This window comes from Sarcophilus harrisii, chromosome X (genome assembly GCF_902635505.1).
Source record: "Sarcophilus harrisii chromosome X, mSarHar1.11, whole genome shotgun sequence".
NCBI lineage: Eukaryota > Metazoa > Chordata > Mammalia > Dasyuromorphia > Dasyuridae > Sarcophilus > Sarcophilus harrisii.
Window position 1 is genome coordinate 14,501,787 of NC_045432.1, and position 24,211 is coordinate 14,525,997.

General features: G+C 36.5%; 1 long non-coding RNA gene across 3 annotated transcripts; it reads right to left on the reverse strand.

The window, feature by feature from the left end:
• Nucleotides 1-675: 675 nt before the first annotated feature.
• On the reverse strand, nucleotides 676-19,307 carry LOC111721647. Of its 3 annotated transcripts, XR_004230473.1 has the most exons (5): nucleotides 19,152-19,307; nucleotides 18,867-18,958; nucleotides 2,236-2,459; nucleotides 1,203-1,339; nucleotides 676-881 (listed from the first exon to the last, which is right to left on the reverse strand). It is a non-coding gene; the product is annotated as an uncharacterized LOC111721647 (long non-coding RNA). The 3 variants fall into 3 exon arrangements; XR_002770742.2 differs by lacking the exon at nucleotides 18,867-18,958 and having other exon boundaries at nucleotides 19,152-19,294; XR_004230474.1 differs by lacking the exons at nucleotides 18,867-18,958; nucleotides 19,152-19,307 and adding an exon at nucleotides 13,023-13,583.
• Nucleotides 19,308-24,211: the final 4,904 nt, after the last annotated feature.

Genomic DNA, 24,211 nt, shown 5'->3' on the forward strand with positions numbered 1-24,211 from the left:
TATGTCAGACAACACTTGAACCTGGGTCTTAGAGACAAGCCTTCTATCCACTGCATCACATTGTCTCTTTTTTTTTCAGGAAACACATAAAATAAATGTATAATTATATAAAAGAAATGCTACGTAATTCAGTCACCTCCCACAGATCTCCTACAATGGGATACGCTTTGATATCCAACAATTTCCTCTGACTAAATCATTTTCTCCTTTTTTTTCTATAATTACTTTAGTAAATGCATTTTTTTAGCTCATGATGCAATAAAAGGCCAGATGAAAATAAATAAAAAATTAATTGGAAACTAAATAATGTAGTCCTAAAAAAATGAGTGGCTGAAACCACAAATCATAGACACAATTGATAATTTCATCCAAGAGAATGACAATAATGAGGCAACAAACAAAAATTTGTGGGATGCAGTCAAAGCAGTTATTAGGGGAAATTTTATATTGCTAGATGCTTACTTGCATAAAATAGAGAAAGAGAAGATCAATGAATTGGGCCTGCAACTAAAAAAGCTAGAAAAAGAACAAATTAAAAACCTCAAATTTAATACCAAATTTGAAATTCTGAAAATAAAAAGAACTTTCCACCAATGAAGAGGAAATTAGAGCAATAATTAGGAGTTATTTACCCAACTATATGTCAATAAATTTGATAATCTAAGCGATATGGAGGATTACCTATAAAAATATAGATTGCCCAGATTAATAGAAGAAGAAATAAATTATATATTATGTATATCAGAGGCAGTGACATTCAGTTACCTAGAAAGAAGGAACACCACCATTTATAGGATCATATACACTTGTGTCCTCTGTTGGTTCTTCATTCATGATGTTTTCATAATGAACTCCAGAGCAGCTTTCTCTTCCTCTAAGTCCTAAAAAAGAAAGATGGACTCAACTCAATCAGCATTTATGAAGTGACCATTCTTCATATATATACAGAAAGAGAGAGAGAGACACCGTAAATACACTTTAGTTTTATGTGCAATGAGATGCAAGAGCCTCTAATATCTAAGAAGGTACAGGAAAATTGAAGAGCCAGGTCTACAAAATAGGAAGAGGCTGAGAGGCCGAGGATGAAGAAAGGAAGGGAAAACTCATATGGTCTCACAAAGGAGTCATTTATATCTCACAATTAAAAAGGACCCTGGTGAAGGAGGAGCCAGAAACCCTGAGATCCCAACACTTCATTTTACCTGACTGAGGTCTTCTGCTTTAACAATTACTGTTAAGAGGTTGGGCTCTCTCTCTCAGCTGGTTGAGGAGTTGCTCCCAAGGTTCAGTTCTCAGCAGTGTAGATGGGTACGAGTTCTTCTGTGGAGTTGAACCTTCCCTAGATATTGTAAACAAACAAATTAAAGCACCATTCTATAGTACAAAGAAGGGATCTTGCTTCTGGTCACACTTTTGCTACTTGTTACTTGTGCGAGTCCCTCAACTCCTCACATTTAAAGTAAGAGACGGAATGAAATCCTAACTGCCCTCTGGTAGCTCTTATTACACAGTGCCAGTGTGACCATCACCTCAACAGCTGACAGTGAGGACCACATGGACTACATTGCTGGAAACTTCTAATTCTAATTAGTTGTAATGAGAAAGATTTTTACACAAATAGATCAGAATTTATAGACTCAAGATTTTCAATGTCCTCCAAATAGTCCTTCCTAGGTTTGTCTCCAAGCAGTTTTGCACATAGGATTCCTCTTATTTAGTTTTATCTTTCCACTATAAGTCACACTTCCTAGAATATATTATGTAAAGTGGAAGGAAATCTGAGTTTGGAGCCAGCGGTTGTGCTCCAACACTTGCTGTGTTGCCTGGGGTCTGTGTGGTCATAATGAAGTCACTGGACCTCTCTGAGGCTGCTTCTACTTCTGTAGAATGAAAGGATGCACCTGGATGTTTTCCATACTCCTTCCATTTCTCGCCGTCAGTGGCTTTATGAAATTTTTACTGATTACTCCAATCCATAATGATATTTTACTTCTCAGATGTTCCATGGCCTTTATGCACACACCCCCCATCCCAGTCTAATTGTACATTAAATACAGTCATTTCATTCTCCTTGTGTCCCTAACTGGGCTAAGCTGCTCAAGGTAGCAGCATCTTATACTATGTTTTCATCACCTCTAGCACGATGCTAGTTATTCAGTAGACAACCAAAATCAGAAAATAGTTAACAAAAGTAGAAATCTGTAATAATATAATTTGGCTTCCCTTCTAAACTACCTTTGGAATATCCAGTTTCATGTCCTACTGCAAGAAGCAATTAAGTTTATTCCAGCCATGTTTCATGATATCGTGAAGTTCTTCACTCTGTTCCACCAGCCTCCCCTTGTCATTAGTTATTTCATCATGAAAGGAGGTCAGCTGGTTGTCTTATACTGCCTTTGGTCCATCGACTTTTTTCCATGATCTCCAATTTGAATAGAACACAACCTTTGCTTTACAACCTAAGGAAGATATAAATGAAAATTTGTCAAAAAAAATTAGACTTACTAGTTCTTTAAAATGGCATTTCTTTTTCTAACAAGTTGAAATGATGTGAATTTTTTTATTCTCCTTTATGGGAATACTGAAGAATTATCTCTCTTTTGCAAAAGGAGAAATCAGGCCATAAACAACGTAAGGGAAGGTGTACTGTTCGGGCTAGCTTTCTGGAGGACCTCAGGCAGGAGAGCCACCATAAGGATGGTCAAATATAGAATGTCTATCTTCCAGTCCTTCTCAGCCCTTAAATACCCTATTACAATTACATCATTACAGCATACCGATTATGTGTGAACTTAGAGAACCATTACATCACCATACTCAGTACTAAGTATATATGGGAACTAGAGAACCATTATCTCATCAATTATACTGAGTTAACATCTTGTTTCAAGTATACTTCTCCAAAGCTCTGGCCCTCTACAGGAAAGTTTATGTTCAAACAAGTAAGTCAGACCACAAGCTGGTCACCAATTTTCTTTTAAGTGGTCACTAAGTATGTGTTTGCAGAGGCAACAATCTTGAAATCTTATTAGAAAAGTAAAATGCACATAAAAGACACAAGGGTGGGGTCATTCTCTCTTACATCTGAAGTAATAAAAAAAAAATCCAAAGGTAGCTATAGAACCTAAATGATTGTCTAAATTTTTTTTGTTTTTTGCTGAGGCAGTTGGGGTTAAGTGACTTGCCCAGGGTCACACAGTTGGGAAGTATTGAGTGTCTGAAGCCCAGATTTGAACTCAGGTCCTCCTGACTTCAGGGCTGGTGTTCTATCCATTACACCACCTAGCTACCCCTGATTGTCTAGGTTTCTTAATCACTAGACTTCAGACAATAAAGTAATTTATCAAAGCATGAAATCAGGATCACTTATTGGCATGATTATACATTAAGAGTGAGCACAAAAAGAAATGGTTAAGGACATTCCATCTTTGATCAGGCTCCTGGTGGCTCTCCTCCTTCTTGCACTTTCATCTGGAAGAACAAAAGGTCAAGACTTTCAAGGGAACTAATGAAAAAAATCAAATGAAGGTGGCCTAGCTGTACCAGATCTAAAACTATATTATTAAGCAGCGGTCACCAAAACCATTTTGTATTGGCTAAGAAACAAGAGTAGTTGATCAATGGAATAGGTTAGATTCACAGTCAGTAACTTTGATAATCTAGTGTTTGACAAACCCAAAGACCCCAGCTTTTGGGATAAGAATTCACTGTTTGACAAAAACTGCTGGGAAAATTGGAAATTAGTATGGCAGAAACTAGGCATAGACCCACACTTAACACCGTCCACCAAGATAAGGTCAAAATGGGTTCATGATCTAGACATAAAGAATGAGATTATAAATAAATTAGAAGAACATAGGATAGTTTACCTCTCAGACCTGTGGAAGAGGAAGGAATTTGTGACCAAAGAAGAACTAGAGATCATTATTGATCACAAAATAGAAAATTTTGATTATATCAAATTGAAAAGTTTTTGTACAAACAAAATGAATGCAGACAAGATCAGAAGGGGAGCAATAAACTGGGAAAACATTTTTACAGTCAAAGATTCTGATAAAGGTCTCATTTCCAAAATATACAGAGAATTGACTGTAACAATAGCTTTGTAAAGTTAAACAACTTTGAACAGTCTGATGACTCCAAAGAACCTATGATAACGAATGTTACTCATATCTCCTGACAAACAGTAATTATTAGACTGAAGGCAGAAAAAAAGACATTCATATTGGGCCATGGACACTTGTGTGGATTTGTTTTGCTTGATTAATACTTCTCACAAGATTTTGTTTTGACTTAGATGAGGGAGAATTTAAAGTGGAAGAGGGAGTAACAACAGTGAAGAAAAAAAATTTTAAAAAGAGGGCCAGTGAAACTTAAAAACTCAAGAAAGGAACAGAAGGAAGTACAAAAAAACAAACAAACAAACAAACAAACAGGACACCTTTGGAAGATAAATCTTTTGGATGATTGCTTCTTAGATTTTGTTTTTATATAGAAATGCTATTGATTTTGTGGGTATGATTAAATTTCAATTATATCAATTGTTTCTTTTTAACTTGTATCAATTAGTTCCTTTTTTTATTCCTCAGGATTTACTAAGAAAAGCATCCTGTCATCAGCATATAGGAATAGTTTAATCTCTACTTTGCCCAAATTTAAATCACTTTCCCTTATCTTACTTATTAACATTTCTAGAACTATATCAAATAATGGTAGAAAACGTGGTAACCTTGCTTTATTCCTCTTTATTAGGAAAGTGTGATGATAATCTTGCTTTACTTCTCTTTATTGGGAAAGTTCCAAGTACAGTATATTCCCAGTGTTTGTGATTTTTACTTTTGATCTTGAGACACATTTTCACATTTTTATTATATTTTTAAAAATCTTCTATGTTTATACTTTTTATTGTTTTTAATGATTATATTTGTTGGTAGAATGCTTTTTTCTTGATTTTTGAGAATAATTTTAATAGTATAGGTATTTACTGTTCTTTAAAAGTTTCAAAGAATCTTCTTTTTGAAAAAAATTCTTTTGTCTTATAAGAAAGATGGCTCTCTTGGAGGAGGTAATAAGAAAAACAAAGGGGGAAATGCTTCAAAGAAAGCAACATGTTAATTTGGCATATGTTTTTTAAAACAAGATATGGAATAGAGATTCATGGTTTATCATATACAATATTCTTCTTAAATTCTCTTTTTATATAGACTTACTCATTTTTGGTGTTAAATTCCACCTGTAGGATACAATATAAAGACATCTATTTGGATTTTAAGACCTTTACAACCTAGCCCTTACGTAAATCTGACTTCATTGGGCATCACCCCATTCCACTCACCCCTTAAGTAATCCAGCTGTACTAACCTTCTCTCTGCCCCACATTATGACCACGATAGTCGACAGTTATGTTAGCTATCCTCCATAATTGAAACAAAACTGCTTCTTTCCCCTTGACACAGCTTAGGTATCATCTTCAGAGTTTTTCTTGAACACCCTGACTGCTAGTGTTCTCCTGTTGGAATACACAGGAGCCACCTGACAGTGGCTGCTGGAGATCCAACCCAGTATGGATCTCTTCTTGTGAGAGGAAGATACAAGGAGACTGAGAGGCCGTTGCCATTCTCTGACCTTTCTGAGAGGTGATTGCGTTGTCCGACCTCTCTCCTCATCCCTCTACTTCCAATTTATGTCATTTCCAGTCCACAACACCTGTGTCAGCAAAGGCAGCCCTGCAACTCCTTCAGATGTTATGATCCACAGCTGTGGAGGCTCTCGGAGAATTGACCTGGCCCTTAACATTCTTCCTTCCAAATGACTATATTGCATATGTTTGAATTTATTAATTCTGTTTATAGTGTACATATTTTTCTTTGTTGATTCCCCCATTAACATTTAAAACTAACACTCTCCTTGCAGATAGTGTCTCTTTTGTATTTGCATCCCCAATGTTGAGCACAGCCATTTAATAAATATGTGATTGATGAATGATACATATTAGTGACTTCATAATTTTTCCTCCAGCATTCTGTTCTTCAGAATCATGAATTTTAAGTGTTATAATTACAATAATTCTTAGTAGAAAACACCCTCTTTTAAAGAAATTTCATTTGTAACACTGTTAGTGGGGTAAAAAAAAAAGTACATATTTTACGTTATACCTAAAAAGAACTGTAAAACAAAAAGAATAAAACCTAATTTTTATAGATTTAAGTATCTGGAAAGGTTATTCCAATCATATGACAGTAAACATAAGAGCTCTTAATCACTATGAGGTAACAGAAAGAACACTGGGGCTTACTTAAAATACTGTACTAGATCTATTACCCCTGCTTGGACTCTTGCTTTTATTGTATTCACTGACACCAATCCCTCCTACTGCCCCCACTAATATGATCATAAATGAAAGTTAAGTCCCTGGTCCTCTGTTCTCTTTTCTCCATAAATTCATTTAGACTTTCTTAGCTGCAATTATCACTTCCATCCAGCTCTATTTTTCTCCAAGTATAACTCTACATATCTGAAGACATCACCACTTGGATGTCCTGGTGTTACTCTAAATTAAAAATGTATAAAGTCAAATTCTTCCTCAAACCAGAACTCTTCTAGATTTTCCCTTTTCTAAGACAATGTTTTTCTAGCATCAAAATCTCAAAATGATTCATTTAGTTCTTTCTCCTCTCCCCATATCTATTTCAATTTACCATTATAATATCTTTGAAATTTCCATGATCTATTTCTACTGCATATAGATTAACAATACTCTATTTCTATGAGACTTGATTTTAGGTTTCTAGCTCAGAACAACAAATATATAAGACTCACTTTTTCCTAAGGGGGGGGAAAAATCCTGGAACCTCATAATATCTTTGAACATTCCACAAAATATTTCAAGGGAAAAAATTCTGATTTTAATTTTTTAATTTTTTTTTTAAATATATTATCGGGGCAGCTAGATGGCAAAATGGATAGAGTACTGGCTCTAAATTGGGAGGATCTGAGTTTAAATCTGGCCTCAGATACTTAACACTTCCTAGCTGTATACCTTGGACAAGTCACTTAATCTCAACTGCTTTGAAAAAGAAATGGTGTGTGTGTGTGTGTGTGTGTGTGTGTGTATACACAAAATACATATACATATATATATAAAATCTTAGTTAAAAAAAAGATTAGCATGGTTTTCAAAGATCAATTTACAAATGCTTCCCAAGGATAGAATATAATGGAGAAACATCTCTGGGAACAAAATGGATATAAGTGTGAAGAAATAAGTAAAATTTATTCTATTTTAATTCAGATCCTATATGATTTACAAGGTTAAAAGAGAATGTACTCAGAATTTTTAACTCAGTCAGTAAAATATCATTAGCTCCTCTTATATCACAGCACTGATACAGATGGTATTAGAACCCAAATGATCATAAAAATGCTGTTACCAGCATTAATAGTTGCATAATTATACCTCTTTATAAATTAAATGACCTTCATATTAAGAAGTTAGTTTCTGAACCCTGAACATTTCCTCATTAAGCTCTATTATAAAATTGATCATGTCCACCTATTAAAAAAGTTTAACTCAGACATAATAAAACCATACTTACCACAGAAAATTAATACTCAAAATAAACAAAATATCATAGCAAAGCTTAAAGCAATATGCTAAGAAGTAACTTCCCTGGGAATAAGAGCTATGTAAGAGACATACTGAAAAAAGATATTGCTTATGTTGTCTGGCACTTTAAACTTAATTTAGTTTTTGATATTTTCTATTCCAAATTTATAACCTCTAGTGTAAGAGCTATTTTTAAGGGAGTATATTCTGTTTATTCAAAAGACCTCTGTACCAATAATTAGACAAATTTAGAACTAGAAGGGAATCTTAAAAGATCACCTGATACAATCCTTTATTTTACGGATAAGGAAACTAATTCTGTTGGTGAGTTCTTTATATCACTTGGGAATTATTTATGTTAAGAATCAGATGAGAATCCTTTCCACAACTGGCACTTTTTGTCAGTGCAGAAATTTATACTAACTGGTTTGAACAACAGTTTCCATTTTAAACATCTTAAAAAAAAACAAAACATTCAACCTAGCCACAAAAAAAAATCTGTTAAGAGCCCACGTTCATTTAATTTACTTTTTTATGGAACATTTTCAATAAATATAAAACTGGCTATTTGAGAGTAGCTCTTCAATTCTGACTTTGGGATGTAAAATAGCATTTTCTAGGCTTCCCTCCTCATAAGATTTCAAAAAGCTCTCAAACAAATCTTGGATTTTCATTGTTTCAGGAATTCCTTCCAGCTAAGCATGCTGAAACTTATCCACGCCTGCCAATTTTGTTTAAGATTAATCCAAACTTTCTCACCTAAGTTTGCCACAGAGGATACAATGCAACATACTGTAGGTCTCCTTTCTGTCATTACAAAGTTATCAGAGAGATACTCTGGCTATCAACCTCTAGTTCATAAAACAATAATGTTATAGAGAAAATCCTGGATCTAAAGTGGTTAATTTTGATCACAAAAACTATTAGGAAAACTGGAAAGAAGTTTGGCAGAAACTGGGCATAGACCAACAACGTATAATGTATACCAAGATATGAACAAAATGGGTATAAGAAGTAGACATAAAGGGTGATATCATAAGCAAATTTGTGTGGCACATGGAATGAAATTACTGGTCAGATTTATGGAAAGGAGAAGAATCCATGACCAAAAGAAAGAGAAATGATCATAAAAGGTAACATGGTTAATTTAAACTACATTAATTTTTAGGAAAACTAGCTTATCAACCTTCTATCTCCTGCCCTCATCATTTTCCCAGTTCACCTTTTCTTTTTATCAGATAATTTTTTGATGACATCTATTACTCCTATTGTTTTTCATAGTTTCTCACTAGTTATATGTTATGCTCCTACCCACCAGGTACCTCACCACTGCCCTCTGTGTGATATTAATTTTTATTCTTCAGAGAAAACTATATTTTAAATTTCAATACTATATAGTAATACTGATAGAAAATTAATAAGACAAGTTTTTCCTTATGTCAAAGATATAAAAGAAGAAAGATTCATGTGCAAATATTATTTATCAGTGGTTCTTTATATGGTGGCAAAGAATTAGAAACCAAGGCATATATATGCCCAGCAACTGTGGAATGGTTAAATTATGGTTTATGAATATAATGGAATATATAAAAGAAACAATTGCAAGAGTTTTAAAGAAACCTGGGAAGGTTTGTATAAAATGATACAAGACTGAAGTAAGCACAGCCAGAAGATTTCTGTTATGTTGATTTATATAATTATAACATAGGTAAGAATAATGTGCTTAAATTGCAAAAGGTTTGAAGGATGACCTCACTACAGTACATGAATGTAAAATGAATGTAAAAGTTTATATATTTACAACTAAGAAGGATTTCAGATCATACATTTATTTTGCTAAACTTCTTTGAAGGTAATTTTGAAAACTTTGTTGGTCTGGTTTTTTTCCCTTGAATTCTACTTTTTTGAGATTGTATGCTTTCTTGGTTGAATAATGTAACAATGAACAACAGAGTTGTAGATAACGTTTTTTCCTCTTGATCTTTATAGTAATTCATTCTATGCATTTTGAAAAATTTGAAAAATTTTGAACATAAAATAGATAATAAATTGATGCATAAAAATCATTTTTATTACAGGAGTATACAAACAAAAAATAGAGAGGTTGAAACGAGTCATATTTAAGGTGACTTAAATATTAGATAATTTATTAATTCATTTTATATTCTAAGTGAAAGCAAATGTGTAGTTATCTTCAAATCTTTAAAATTCATGTATATGAAACATGTGTAATAAGAGATCCAAACCTAAACCCTTACAAGATAGATTAGAAAACAAGAGGCCATGGCTTCAACTCCCCGCCATACCCCCCAATCAATATTCTAGACCAGGGGTCCTCAAACTTTTTAAATAGGGGACCAGTTCACTGTCCCTCAGACTGTCGGAGGGCCGGACTATAGTAAAAACAAAACCTTTGTTTTGTGGGCCTTTAAATAAAGAAACTTCATAGCCCTGGGTGAGGTGGATAAATGTCCTCAGATGCCGCATCTGGCCGTAGTTTGAGGACCCCTATTCTAGACAATTTTAGAGCTGTTACAAAGACCCTAATTATTTTGCATATTCTGGTCTCCCATGATGCTCGTGAGGGCTCAATAAATCCTAGATGAGTTGAAAAACAAATCTTTAATGACTGATTGAATAAGATAAAGAACCTTTATGTCCCAAGTACACACTTAATTTGGAACAGGAATATTAAAAGGTACAGAGGAAGATGCTGATAAGAGATATTGGGTCCTGTGAAGACCGTGTATTTTTAAATCAGCAGGAGTCAGGAATTCAGGTTAGGAGAAAATCGTCTATCTTTATTCTCAGTGAAGAAGGATCGGAGGTGGAAGAGAATTGGCGATAGCAATGTGTGCAGCTGAGTTAAGAAGCTAGCTAGACCTGCAGCCACATGACCAGCAGCTAGGAGTATGGAACCCAGGCCCAATCTCTTCCAGCTTCTCTTCCTGTCTCTCTCTGCCTCCACCCACCAAAATCGTCATTTCCTATACAACACATCAGGACTTGCAAGGAGAGTGGGCAGGGACCATTCTTTATCCAATCGTGTATATTAATAGAGTATAGCCCAATTACTATTTAGCCTCACCTACTTGGGACCTCAGTGCATGAATTCAAACTTCAGCCCATTACAGGGTCCGTTTAACACTACCCAAAGAAATAAAGGAAGGTCAGAGAGTCATAAGGCTGAAAGCTTTCTTCTAAGCCTAATTGCTATTTCTGGATGAAATGTCTATTGGCAGATGCACTAAAAAGAAAAGATTTTTTTACCTCACCAGAATAACCACATAATTACATAGCTTGATCAACTAAAGAACTTCAGCTGGGTTCAGTCTAAAATGAGGACTAATCTGGGAAGAGGTTCTTAATTTAGGTACAAGAAAAGAATTGAGAAAAAGAGCCTCCATCTCTTCATGGCAGAGGGGAGAATCGTAAAGATGGATGATGATGCATACTGAAAGCCATGTTGTATGTGGATCTGTTGGTCTTTTACTCAAATTTTTATCCCTTCCCCCCTTTTTAAAAAAATCTTCATTACAAGAGATGACTTGCTGGATAAAGAAGAGGGAGGGATATAAGTGAAGATGAACGTGACATAAAAACAAAAACTATCAATAAAAATAAGATAGATTTTTAAAGGAGTGTCATAGAAGGGAACTTTTCAACTATGAGTTGGGGTTAAATATATTTGCAAAGTTCTTCTAATATGTATAAAAGAATTGCATATATTTAACATATATTGGATTACTTGCAGTCTAGGGGTAGAGGAAGAGAGGGAAAAATTAGAACACAAGGTTTTGTAAGAGTGAATGTTGGAAATTGTCCATGTATGTTATGAAAATAAACTTTAATTTAAAAAAAGATTTCTTCTAAACTCAAATTTCTATGATTCTATCAAAGTGAGTAAATGCTGAGGATACTGAGGATATATGAGAATAAGTAAGATGGCAAATGTATAGGTTCTTTGCTAACTCTAAGGTACTATATAAGTAATATACTGTATTAAGGTACTATATAAGTAGTATATAGTACATTGACTGTTAAAACAGTCTGTCAAATCAACTAAGCACTCCTAATATAACCTTAGGGAAATAAGTTGATTATCCCGAGTTAGACACTGTATTGGCACTCAGTAAAAGGATTTTATATAATTTACATTAAGATATTATTAGGTTATTATGTCTTAAATAATGATGCTCCTTTTGTGATAGTATTAGAAACTTAAGATATGTATCAACAAAATTATGGTATTTGAATGGAATGGAATACTATTGCACCATAAGAAATAATGTAAGGGACAGTTTCAGAGAAACAACTGATATGAACTAATTGCAGATGAAGTAAGTAGGAAAAGGAAAAGAAATTTTTTTTCATTTTAAACATATTTCCATTTTAGTCATGGAGTAAAAGAAAAACAAAACAAAAGGGAAAAACTACAAGAAACAAAAATCAAAATACTATACTTCAATCTGCATTCAGTCTCCATAGTTCTTTTTCTGGATACAGATGGCATTTTCTAATCCAAATCTATTGGAATTGTTTTGAATCACTATTGATGAGAAGAGCTAAATCTGTCATAGTTTATCATCACACAATCTTGCTGTTACTATATACAATGTTCTCCTGGTTCTGTTCATTTCACTCAGTATTAGTGGATGTAATTCTTTCCAGGCTTTTCTAAAATCAACATACTTATCATTTATTATAGAACAATAATATTCCATTACATTCATATACCACAACTTATTAATCATTCCCCAATTGATGAGCATCCACTCAATTTCTAATTCTTTGTCATCACAAAAAGAGCTACTATAAACATTTTTGCACATGTGGATCCTTTTCCTTCTTATGATCTCTTGGGGATACAGACCCAGTAGTAACATGGCTAGATCAAAGGATATGCATAGTTTTAGAGTCATTCGGGAATAATAAGGACAACAATTTATACAATACCATTATAAAGTATAAAGACAAACTAGACAAACTATTTCAAAGACTTAGGAACTCTAGTCAATGTAATGGCAAACTGTGATTTCTAAAGGACTTAATGATAAAACATTATACCCATCTCCTGAGAGAGATAATCAGCTCAGGGTGTGAAATGAGACATATTGGACATTAATAATGAAGTTTGTTTTTTCTGACAATGCACATTTGTTACAGGAATTTTCTATTTTCTTTTTCAATGGAATTGTAGAAAAAAGAGAAAAAAAGCTTAAAAAACAAGAAACAATGATGACATATACAAATGAAAGCTGTTTATTAAGAAAAACTTGTATAAGTTATTTAATGATGTCAACTTGGGTTAAAAACATTATAGTCAAAAACTTAAGGAAGGACTAAGTATTTTCAAATACCTTCTTCTGAGAACTGTCAACTAAAGACCATTATTTAACTGAGAAATCACAAATACCTTACTAAGAGCCCTTTTGGTGAGCTTCTGGTTAACTTCATGCTTATTCATTATATTTTTTGCTTTATGAGCATATTCCAAAGTACTCGGATGTTTCCTGTTGTGCAAAGAACAAATGAATTATTATTATTATTATTTGTACAGTATCTTACTAGTAATTATTACATGATACACAACATAGCTTAAAGTCACATACAAATTATAAGGAAATCCAATTAGCTAAGGCCAAAAGCAGAAAGGGAACAAAAAAGACAGCACATGCTTCAGTGTGTGCTCTAAATATGTGTTTACTTTCCTCTACTTTCAATCTTCAAGAGTCCTGGATCTTCTAATTCAATCCACAATGATATAATCTTTAATTCAAATAGTTTTGGAGAACAAAGAACTCTATTTATTTGAAACTTTTATGTAGTACCCATAAATCTTTTGGTAAGAAGCGTAAACAGGATCAAACAATACAAGGAAATCTGTTGGGAAAAAATCCTATTATACCCAACAAGAACAAATTGCATGCTGGGCCTAGAGTCAGGAAAATTCATCTTCCAGAGTTCAAAGGCCTCAAACATTGTGTGACCCTGGGCAAGTCCCTTAATCTTTTTGCCTCAGTTTGCTCATCTGTTAAATGAACCAAAGAAGCAAATGGCAAACCACTCTAGTGCATCCACCAAGAAAACCCAAAATAGGATCATGAGTAGTCAGACACAACTGAAAAATGACTGAACGACAACAGAACCTACAGAACGGACTTATTCCATTTTTTCCAAGAGGAAGAGATGTCTTAGAAATATTCTAGACCTTGTTTTGTTCACTAAAAACAAAACAATGGTGACAATAAAAGGGCAAACCACTCCTCTTTTCCTTCTCTTTTTTTCTAGCACCAGATGTTTTCCTTTGGGGCTCAGCAACACCCAAAGCCAAAAGCTAACATACTTGCATATACTTTGAAAACAAAAACAAAACATGACACTATGCCACTTAACTCATTGTTAATTATGAGCAAAACAATTTCCAACAATTTTCCACACAAATATATTAAGTGAAAAGAACAGAAAAGTGGCAGGTAGTTTTCAGCTAAGAAAACTGCCATAAGTTTGAGGCATCAAAGTGTACAGTAAAAGCAGTGGCTGGAAGTATGAGGACCTGCCACGTTCTGATTCAGCAACTGCCACTGTCTGTCCTTGAGTGAGACACAAACTCTGGAGCTCAGTTTCCTCAGGAGTCATAAGATATTAAATTAAGCTCAAACAACAATCATCAGTACCACTAGGGACCAGGTGCTGGACATAAAAATACAAAAAAAATGAAACAATTCCTACTCAATAGGTTACATTCTATCAGATCATTTATAAAGTCTTTATATTTTTCTATTTGAACAAATTATGCAAATACCCATCATCCAAGAAGTAGCAGGCCTAGATAATTTTCCCATAGATAGTTTGAAAACAATTGGGGTAATTACTTGAAGAGCAATTATTTTCTCATAATCTGGAAAAAAAATTTATAGATACAGTATTTTCAAAAGTTTTTCAAAGTGGTTTTTTTTTTTTTTGTTTTTACCTCTAGATTGACTGATGCAGGGGAAACTATGGCAATTATAGATGTTTTTGTACAATCCCCAAGAGCATCTTGAAGGATCCTAGTTAGTTTGGATTCTCAATAAGGAATGTGTGGCACTCTTTCAACAAGGGTAGTAATAACCCTTCCAAGGGTTAAAAGAGATTGGTTAATATCTCCAGCTTCCTAAGATCTTCTGTCAACTGCCCCAGAACCACCAATATTTTCATTTCCGCAAGATCAACCTGAAAAGGATAAAAAAAACCCCAAAAACATAATTCAATCAGTCTATGACATTTGAACTTGGAGCTTTCAGACTTAATATTAAAATTGTTAGTGAGGTATTTAATACTTAACAGTTAAAAGCTCATTACCAATATGAGGCAAATAACAAAATGATGATTCAGAAATCCGAAACGTTAAGGTGTAAGATCTACAAAGTTAACATCCAAGTTCACAAGGAGATACTCATTAAATTCAACTTTCCAATTTTAACAAGTTCTTCTCCATCAACTGTAGTTTATTTCATATATAATATATATTGTAATAGAAAATAGAGTGGGATCAGCTAAAAACAAAACAAGCATTATGACACTATTAACATGGTTACAAAATAGGAAAGTAATTATGATTTGAATTATGAAGACATGAACCTAGATCGTATGAACTACATTAATCTCAGTCTAGAGGTTGTGTCAAAGAAATAAGAAAGCGTTATTCAATGACAATTTTCCCCCTGCTCTTAATTGCTAAAGTATATTTTTAATCTTGCTTTTGAGCACCCAACTAGTCTACTAGTTCCTTCAGAATTCTTGCTAATTAGAATTTCAAATGACAATGATAATTATTTCAATTTAACAGAACTGTACCTGAAAGATAAAAAGTTTGGGAATTATTCAAGCTCAGGGATCAGAAATAGAAAGGACATCTAGATTTAACTTTCTTTCCCCCAGAACAATACATCCGTTAAGTACACCAAATTTTATTTAGAGACCAGTGATTTTCTTGCTAGCAGGAAAGCAGAATCAAGATTAACTAGCCAACTCTGCCCCTTCTTTCCTTCCTTAGGCTATTCTACCCAGACAATCCAAATTAGCATACTGAGTACATAAATCAGAAGACTGAAGGACAAAGGAGTTGAAGATTTGTTTTAAATCTCAGGACATTTGCTGAGTTATGGTGTAGGTTTGACTCATTAAAATAACTGAAACCTTTCCCTAATGACAGTTACAATTCAAAGGAAAGCCACAAGATGGCAGCACAGCTAGAGTAATGGGCACACTTAATGACCTGCCTATTTGAAATTATAATATTGGATTAATCAGGACACAAACAATGACCAAATGGGGCTTTAGCTTAGGACCTATCCGTGGCCAATTAGAATCACATTGGTTTTGGTTTAAGGCATGGTCCTTAAGAAATAAATCGAGTCTGATCAATTCTTTTGGATGTGGCTCTCTTCAACAATGAGATGAACCAAATCAGTTCCAAATGTTCAATAATGAAGAGAACCAGCTACACCCAGCAAAAGAACTATGGGAAATGAGTGTGGACCACTACATGGCATTTCCACTCCTTCTGTTATTGTCCGCTTACATTTTTGTTTTTCTTCCCAGGTTATTTTTCCCTTCTTTTCTAAATCTGATTTTTCTTGTGCAGCAAAATAACTGTATAAATATGTTTACATATATTGTATTTAACATAAACTTTAACATATATTGGCCTACCTGCCATCTAGGGGAAGGGGTGGGGGGAAGGAGGGGAAAAGTTGGAACAGAAGGTTTTGCAAGGGTCAATGCTGAAAAATTACCCATGCATATGTCTTGTAAATAAAAAGCTATAATAAATAATAATAATAAAAAAAATTTTTTAAAGAAAGAAATTGAGTCAATAAACCCTAAGATATCTTGGGAGGGCTCAGAGGTACAAGAGAGGGATAAAATGCTTTTAAGAGCATATATAGGTAAGAGTATGATACCCTATGTGGACAGAGGGAAGGAAGGAAACAAGAAGAGAGGAAGAAGAGAGAGGGAGACAAAAAGGGAGGGAAAGAAAGCAAACAGAAAGGGAGGGAAGGAAGAAAGGAGGTCTTCCAACTGACCAATTCCAGGCCACCTTTACTCACAGAGGTTATTTGTCCTTTGTTCTGAAAGAGGACCATGACATCAGAGAGGGAATGCCATGACACGCAAGTGAATTGGATTTAAGTGAGGGAAGGCTATGCAAGGTCACCTCATTTTCCCCTCCAGAGTCATCTGGTCTGGTGGCAAGATATAAAGTGAATAAATAAAATCTGCATTCATTTCTGCTTTGGCCAGAAACTCTGAGGGATTCCCCTCCCAGATCCATCTATCCATCCATTTATTTAAATTTTTTTTTGACTAGGTGAAAAAGGAAATTCTTTGACTCAGTTCTTACCTAACCCTAATTGCTGAATGGGTGCAGCCTCAGTCAGACTGAAAACTGTGGAAGACCTTATCTTAAAAAGCCCCAGGTCTCCCACTGCACTCGGCCATCTCCAATCGTCCTGATCTCTATCTGATCACTGGATCCAGAATATAAAGGATAAACAACAGAAACAACATTGGGTGACAGCCTAATGATCAATGCTGAAGGTGAAGTAGCCATTGTGGGGAAAAAATAAGGTGAAGAACTTACAGGAATGTATGAATTCTTTTTCTGTATTTTATTATTTCTGTGTTTCCCCTCTGACCTGTATAATATGTGCAGGCTCATATCTACTTGAGCCTTGGCCAGCTAGAAACATATTTACTTAACCTGAGCTGATGACATTTATTGGTATTTGACATTTATCGATATTTAGTGTATTAGCTGGACCACTATCTGCTTGATTAAGCCTGAAGGTCTGACTTTCTGTTTCCTTGAAATCAGGAGATTTCAGGGAAACAGAAACCTTCCATTCCAATCTCCCCAAATAGCAACAACCGATTAAATGCCTCCCCCTCCCCTTCTCAATGCTCTCTCACTTGTGATGTAATTTCTTGTATAAAAGCTATGTATCTTTACTACTTCTTTAGCCCTCCTACTGGAGCTTTCTCTTTCTTATCTTGCGATGGGACGGCTCATCCTCCGGAGGTTTTCAATAAACAACTTTTCTGCCTTCTACTGAGTGATCTCTGAGTCATTTTGGGTAAGGGTCTTCTACATCCCTCACAATAATGAAAGTTGTTGACATTAGTGTGTTCAGATTTGCAAAGCACTTAAAATTTTCACATACTTCTCACAACTGAAATAAAGATAAGATTTGTGTTGGGGTGGGGAAGTGGCAAAGTAAGAGGTGGGGGTTTCAGTACAAGAGGAGTGAGGAAGACACCGAGGACATACTGGAGTCAGGCGACTATGGTTCAAATCTCAACTGATGTTTACTCCCGTGTGTGAGTCCAGAGTCACTTAACATGTCAAAGCTGAAGTTTTCTTATCTATAACAATAGTTGTTGTTTTTCAGTCAAATAAGAGGAAGCTATACTCAAGTGACTTACCCACAGACATAAAGCTTTGGTCATAGTTCCAGCATCTGACTCTTCCTGACCCCATTTGGAGCTTTCTTGGCAAAGAATCCAGCCCATTTTAGATGAGGATACTGAGGCAAACGGGAAAGTGATTTGCCCAGGGGCACGGAGCTAGTAAGTGTTTAAGGCCAGATTTGAAGTTTAGAAGAAGAGGAAGAAGAGTCCCTACACTTTATCCACTTTACCACCTAGCTGCCCTTAAAATAATTAAGCACATATACAAATGCTAATAGAAATGCAAAGGGGTCATCAGATTTATTAAGTGCCTACGAAGTCCCAGACTAAGTGCAGGGTCACAAACTTCACTTTAGTCTCAAAAACGAAATTTAAAAAAAAATAAAAACTAACAAAAATACCCAGTAGAACACTGTTAATAGCGCAATAAAAGCGGATTCTCGGATAAATCTAGCCTACAGAGCTGGAGCGGGAAGCAGGTTTTGCGCACCCAAATCCCAATATCACAAGAATGACAGCCAGGAAGGCAATCCGACACAACAAAGGCTTTAGTTGGGAGCGTCCGGGATCTCTAAAGCCCCATCAGTTTCATATGGCACCACAGACAGACATGCAGAGGCACCTGAGCAAATGCAGACTAACCCTGGGGGTTTGCCGGGGTCCGATAACAAAACGCGCCAAGTCTAATGAGAATGTCATCCCTCACCTGTCCCCCAAACCCCGCCGGGCTCCAGCACAAAAGGGGGGCCTCCGACCCCACCTAAAGACACGAAGCCGCGGGGGCCAAATCTCGCGCGGCTCCCACCTGCTTCTCCCCACCCGGATGGTCTTTCCTTTCTCATCCTCCTTCTTGCCAACGGAACTCGGTTGGAGTCATAACGGGCCTCCCTGAGAAACCTAAAACCAGACCGAGAAATAGCAAGGGCCGGTCAGGGAAGAGTGCTCGAGGCGTGTCCGGCTCTTCCGCTGGGCCCGGGCCAGTCCAGGAAGCGGAGCGACCGGGAGCGCCCAACACCCCCTACACCACCACCTCACGACCGGGGAGGCCGAGAAGAGCCCCACCCGCCCAAGACCCTAACGGAGCTGTCACCTCACTCAGGTCCCCCAACTCAGTGCAGCTGCTGCTTCTCAGGAGCAGAATAAACGTTCCCGCGCCACGATTTGAAGGCAGAACGGATGTAGAATGTCTCCGGACTAATCACAAGGACCCAGGGCTCAATGCATCATGGGAATCTGATGTAAATGAAAGGGACCGACATGGGTTACAGATGGTGGTGAAGACAAACGAGAGTAGGAGGGGAAGTTTTTTGCTTGTTTTTTTTAGGCCACTCTACTTTGCGATGTTTATTGTGAGAGACTCCCGAAAGCAAAGAGAAACACGAGAAGCTAGGCCCCCCCGCCAAGGAGACAACTATTTTTCTCTTTTTACCACAAGCCCCAGGGATTGCGGCAACTAACCGGAAGTTGAACAATTCCCGGGTCTTTCTTCACCTGCCTACAGATACCGGCCTGCACTGCGAGCCACCGGATTTCCGCTTTCTTTTGTCTAGTCTTCCGGATCCTGGGGCGGCCCCAAAGCCGAAAATGAGGTAGATTCATTCGTAGCTGCGGGCCGGCGCTTCCGGAAGCCACGCTTGAGCCTCCCAATGGGAAGGCGTACTTTTGTGCCGCGGAACTTGGATTTCCGTACTTTTCTCTCCCGAAGGTCCCAAAGGACTGCTGGGCTTCCTGAAGACGTCTCCTACCCACTCGGCGGGCTTTTTCTCAGCCTCATTAATGTAAAATTCCTGTGTATCCGGCCGGTGCCTTCCTCCACCTGAGTGTAATTGCGGAGGAGCACTATGGTCATCTATAGGTTTGTGATCGATATCCAGCCTCCGAGCTCCAGTCATGCATCGCCAACTGTCTAGTGCAGGGGTCCTCAAAGTACGGCCCGCGGGCCAGATGCGGCAGCTGAGTACTTTTATCCCCCTCCCCCAGGGCTAAGAAGTTTCTTTATTTAAAGGCCCACAAAAGAAAGTTTTTGTTTTTACTCTAGTCCGGCCCTGCAACGGTCTGAGAGCCAGTGAACTGGCCCCCTGTTTAAAAAGTTTGAGGACCCCTGGTCTCGTGGCTCTTTCCAACTGAATGCCCAAGAGACGCCTCCAATTCAGCATTTCCGAAACTGTTCATTAACATTTCCCCCAAACCCTTCCCCTCCACTTCCTTGTTTGTGACGGGCTTGATTATGACCACCCTCCCGTCTCCCAGGTTTGCAATTTAAGAGTCATTCTAGACTATTCCTCTCTTTAGTCACTCTAAATCTCTGCAACCATCACTCAGCAGCGTCTGTCCATTTGAGATTCACTTCACCGAAGTTTTTCACCGAGATTTTTGAAATTCTGGTAGCTGTTGGCTATCTGCTACATTTGCCCTTATTTCTCGGTGAGTTCATTGACTATGTCACAGTCTTTCTTTACGTCCCAACTTCTGCCTTTATTCCTGGGAGTTGTAACAAATATGTTGTGTTACTTCACAACCAAACCCCCAGCCTTTCAGTCTTCTCAACTCCATGACCTATTCCTCCTTTCCATCTCTAGTAAATGTAGATAAGGCCACACCCTTGATCTTGCTATCATCTGCATGTTTCACTCCCGTGATCAAGAATTCTGAAATCCCTCTCTCTGATAGTAACTTTTTTTTCCTCCTACACTTATCCCAATTATGGCATCTCTTCTAACCCAGAATATACTCATCTTCCTCCCCAATATTTATTCCTTATTTAACCCACTAAACTTTACATTATATTCTACTTTGGACTTCCCTGTCCTGGAGATAGATATTCCTGCCAAACTCCAACTTTTCAGTAATATCGCTTATCTTCCGCCTTTGTTCATATTCGGACTCTGAAATGAAGTTAAAAGAAGTAACGCAACTAGGATGATTGGATTCACCACAAATTTTGTTAACTCATCTCAACTAAATCCTCACTGCAGTAAGGCAGTCGTTTTACTCCTCTAATTCTCCACCCATTCACTCCAAGCCTCCTCTCTTCCAAAACACTTTCTCCCAACTCCTCAGCTGAGGAATTTACTATATATAGCTACAAAGAAAAAAGAAACCCAACAAGGCCATACCATGTGACTATTTTCTATCATTCTTATTTTATAATCCCTTGACATCTCCCATTCTTTCTTCACTTAGGTCCTATTGGAAAAGTCCTTGCCAAGTCTAATCTTTGGCTAATACATAGCTCTTGATCCCATTATCTCCCTATTTTCAATGGCACATTTCCCCCACTCTTATCTCTCTTTAATCTTCAATATCTCTTTATCAACTCTGGGCAGCTAGGTGGATAGAGCACCCCATTTGGAATCAGGAAGAACCTAATTCAAAAACCTGGGCAAATACTTGACTACCTAATTTCCCTCAAAATTTGTAAAATGAGCTGAAGAAGGAAATGTCGAACTACTCCAATATCTTTGCCAAGAAAAATCCAAATGGGTCACGAAAAATCAGACAACTGAATAAAAACAAATTAGCTTCTTCCTTGCTGCTCACCACAGATGTGCCCATAATCTTTTAAATTTTAAAAAAGAAAACCCTCACTATATTGTATTATCCCTGAGAGCTATGGTCCATCTTTTTATTTCTTAGCTAAAATATTTTAAAAATCCGTCTATGTTCATTACTTTCTTTTCTCATCTATTCTAACTTCCAGCCAACTTCATCACTCAATTAAAACCACTTTCTTCAAAGTGATCTCTTCATTACCAAGTCTGTGACTTTTTCTCAGTACTTATCCTTCCCTACCTCCCTATAGCATTTGAAACAATTAACCTTCTTCTCCTCCTGAATACTCCCTCTTCCATCTTCAGACTCCAGACATTTTGACTGGCTGCCCTTCGTGCCTGGAATGCTCTCCGTCTTCATCTCTGCATCTTGGCTTCTGTTGCTTCTTTCAAGTCCCAGCTAAAATTCAGTTTCCTAAAGGAAGCTTTTCCCAATTCCCTTTAATTCTAGTGCCTCCTGGCTGTTGATTATTTCCAATTTATACTGTAAATAGTGCATAATTGTTTACATGTTATCACCTCCATTAGACTGAGAATAGGGAATTTCTTTTGCCTTTCTCTGAAAAACCAAACACAGAGTAGCTGCTTAATAAATGCTTATTGACTGGCTGACTTCTCTTGGTTCTCTTCCTATTAGTTTAAGCATTCTTTCTTCATTTCTTTGACTGGATTTTAGCCCATGTTATGCTGGGTCTTTTCATTTCTTTCTGTATTCTTTCACTTGGTGACTTAGCAGTTCCTCTGGGTTCAGTTAAAATCTCTATGCAAATGATTCACACATCTCTATATTCAGCACAGCCTTTTCCCTGCGCTTTAGTCCTATTTCACCATTTGCTTTTTGGATGTTTTAAAAAAACATGTCAAACACAGCATTCCCCAAACTGAAATTATTAATTTTCCTCCCCAAACTATCTTTTTAAAATTTCCCTATTTCTGTTGAGAGCTTTCCAATCTGAAAAATTACCCAGAATCATAATATCAGTGTCATCTTTGACGCCACATTCTCACTCATTCCATATAATAAGTTTTGAAGTAATGCCATTTCTCTCTCCATGACTCAAGGATTTATTTCCTTCTCCCCATTCACATAGATGCCACCCTAGTTAGTTCCTCATTACTTCTTGATTGGACTATTGCAATGGCCTCCTACTTGATTTCCCTGAAACCAGCTTCTTGGATTTCTAATCCATACTCAACAGTTGATATATTTTCTTAAATGTATTTATTATAAACTTAAATAGAAAAAAAGCACCAAGTACACAGAAGACTATGAGAGGATTTAAGATATAAAGCAATAAATTTCCATTTCAAGAAAGCATATATAATAAATACTACACATTGTTCAGAGCTGTCCATCTTTGCTTCTTTGTAGGTTTTCTTTTTTTCTTTGCTGTGCACTTTTTACTTTATTCCTTTCCCCTTCCTCTCCCCCAAGAAGACTAAATTAAGCACGGATATATTTATATATCATATACATACACACATATATATTTATGTATATATGCATGCATACATGCGTATACATATTCATATGTACAAATCTATTGGTCGTTGTCCTTCATTCTTAAAGAGGACTAAAATGACCTCACTATGTTAGAGTAGAGTTACAATATGCCTGACTGTGGCTAATCAGCCGAAGATGTGCTCAAAATGCTCTGTCCCTATAAACATTTGTGGTGGCTTTTCTAACTTTGCACATCTTGCATGTCTTCTAAACTTATTCAATTCTGTTTTACTCAAAGAGCACAGCACCTCTGTTGAGGGCACGCTTTGCTGGCCAGTCCTATAATAGTGTCTCCTGTCATACAATCAATTCTAAAGTTCTTAAAAGAGACCTTGGAAAAAAAGAGACTTTTTCTGACCCACCTGGTGTGCTCTTGCTCTGTGTGAATTTTCCATAAAATAATCTTTTAGGCAAATATACATGTGGCATTTGAATAATGTAGCCAGCACAATGGAGTTGTGCTCTCTGCAGTAGAGTTGGATTGCTTGGAAATTCACTTCATAAAAGGACCTCATTGTCTAGTATCTTATCCTGCCAAGTGATTTTCAGAATCTTCCTAAAACAATGGTTATTGCATTGTCAGTCAGCAGACTTTTGAATAAAGCACGTGTTGTTCTTTAGTCACGTAGCAGTACATACTTTTTTTCCCCTTTTGGTAATGTATTCTATTGTTCTTTGTTCAGGCTAAAACTACATTGTATTTAAATTTAAATGTTACTATAAATGTTCAGATTATTCTGAACAATCAATCTAGCACGCTTTATCTGTTTTCTTACATGAAAAATGCAATTATAAAACATTTGGTATTATGATTCTTTAAGTTAAAATTGTCAGGTTTTCCTTTTTTTGTGATTGAGATGATGCGTTCTTTGGAAGGTTTTGGCGGTTCTGCAAAGGTTAAAGAGCTTGGTTACATCAGTGCATTTCACAGGGGTTAAGGGCAGTTAGGTGGAGTAGTGGATAGAGTGCCAGGTCTGAAGTCAAGAAGACTCATCTTCTTGAGTTCAGATCTGGTCCCAGATATTTACTAACTCAGTGACCCTGGGCAAGTCATGTATTCTGTTTGCCTTAGTTTCCTCATGTGTAGAATGAATG